Raw genomic sequence first — 2,500 nt, 5'->3', positions numbered from 1 at the left:
TACAAAAAAGAAATTACGGAACATTTTGTTTACAACGCCTATTACTCCAAATCATGCATTTACCGTATTTTCCGGACTACTTTTTTCCAACGCTTTGAAACCTGCCGCTTATAAAATGGTGCAGCTAATTAATATACTTTTTTTCCCCCACTGACGACCATAATGTTTTGTTTTCAACAAATAGTTCCCCTAATACACCGACAGGGACACTGCAAAGGTGTGTTATTGTTTGTGCTATGGGGCCAAACAATAACACACCTGTGGTGCTGCGGGTGGAGAATGTACTTTCTGTTTTGTGCTTTGAACCGGAAGTATAACTGTCCATAGCGTGTTTGCTAAAAAGGATTCTTCATTTGTCACTCCAAGCAACATTTGCATTTTTTATAATATAACTATAATATTTTATAGTTACTGAACCATCCCGTGTGTGATTTCTGTAAGGGGTGTTTTCATGCATATTTGTACGTGCTATCGTAATGTAATCAAGCTAGCGTCATTAGCATTTTAAAATATGCTAACACATTTACAAGGGTCTGTGTTAGTATTATTACCTTACAATGGCGTTCTTTTTGTACTGTTTAAGTTTCATAAATTCACCAAAACGTCACCGTGGAGTTATTGTGTCAGATTGGAGGATTGGAGAGCTAGCTTCCGCAGCTGGTGGGTCCATGACGATGACTTATGTTTTGTTTGATCAGCCGTTTTACTGCCATGTTATAAGCATCGTTCAGAAACAATTAAGGTATATAAATAAACATTTGGGGGGGTATAGCTCGGTTGGTAGAGTGGCCGTGCCAGCAACTTGAGGGTTCCAGGTTCGATCCCCGCTTCCGCCATCCTAGTCGCTGCCGTCGTGTCCTTGGGCAAGACGCTATACCCACCTGCTCCCAGTGCCACCCACACTGGTTTAAATGTAACTTAGATATTAGATTTCACTATGTAAAAGCGCTTTGAGTCACTAGAGAAAAGTGCTATATAAATATAATTCACTTCATTTCACATTTACAAAATCGTACCGGTATATTTCTGCGGTGCGGATAATATATGTAAAAAAATATATTCTAAAATTAGTTGGGTGCGGCTTGAATACCGCTGCACTCTACACACTGCAAAAAGTCAGTGTTCAAAAAACAAGGAAAAAAAAAACTAAAATTAAGGGTATTTTATTTGAACTAAGCAAAATTATCTGCCAATAGAACAATAACATTTGGCTTGTCAAGACTTTCCAAAACAAGCAAAATTAGCTAACCTCAATGAACCCCAAAATACCTTAAAATAAGTATATTCTCACTAATAACAACTGTACTACTATATGAGTACGTATTTTCTATTGTCCATTTGGCTGTCATCTGTTTTAATTATGAGACACAATTGTGTCAAAGTCATGATTTTTTTTTTTTTTTAAATGCTTGAAATAAGAAATGATTACTTTAAAAAAGCAGTTTTATACTTGTGAGTGTTGATGACACAGCTTTGCAACAGTTGATATTCTAGTTTCAAGCATGTTTTACTCAATATAGGTCATCAAATCTCAGCAACAAGCTGTAATATCTTACTGAGATCATTTAGGACCAAAACCCTTAAAACAAGTAAAACACTCCAACATCAAATCTGCTTAGTGAGAAGAATTATCTTATCAGACAGAAAATAAGCAAATATCACCCTTATTTGAGATATTTCATCTTACTTAGATTTCAGTTTTTGCAGTGCAGCCCGGAAAATATGGTAATCTCTCCAAACATTTCCCCAGTCAAGCCACCGCCCCAGTTTTAGAACAAAAACATATCTCTGGTTTTGCGCCAAAACCACTAGAAAGGCCACATTATCATGGCCTTGGGTTATAAGATGTTTTCTTTTCAATAAATACCAACACATTTTTGCTCTCAAAGTTCAACAAAGGGCTTGTTGGAATCAAATAAGGAATATATATTCATGCATTCACACACAATGCCAACATTTGGGAACAAGGATGACATAATAAAATAAAGTTAATAATGACCTGTTAAATATAATTCCCTTGAACGGCACTCATCTTTTTGACAAGCGATTAACGTGCATGCATCCTGTTTGACCCTCGGTCCGTTCCGTATCTTGGGGAAATCATTTGCATTGTTACTGTTGACCCACAAGCGGGGAACAAATGGTGAGCAGAAATAGACAAAAAAAAAAGGGTACATCATGGAAAGCCCAGGTCCAAAGCCATGGTAAGTTATTCTCCCAAATAAGACAAGACTACTTGTATCCACTACTGCGTGTTTAGATTTCAGTTTGGTGCAGTGGTTCTCAAACTTTTTTCACCTTGTACCACCTCAGAAAAAACATGGCTCTCCAAGCACCACCATAATGACCGGCATTAAAATACAGTAGCGTAGTAGGCCCAAGTATTAAACACAATGGCGAGGTTTTATTTCAACATTGATATTTAATGTTTTTGACCACTAACATTACACAGTTTGAACAGTAACACTGTGTTTGAATATTTAGGTAATCCTTTTGGTGT

This window comes from Entelurus aequoreus, linkage group LG20 (assembly GCF_033978785.1).
Source record: "Entelurus aequoreus isolate RoL-2023_Sb linkage group LG20, RoL_Eaeq_v1.1, whole genome shotgun sequence".
Classification (NCBI taxonomy): Eukaryota; Metazoa; Chordata; class Actinopteri; order Syngnathiformes; family Syngnathidae; genus Entelurus; species Entelurus aequoreus.
This window is presented reverse-complemented; position numbering follows the sequence as displayed.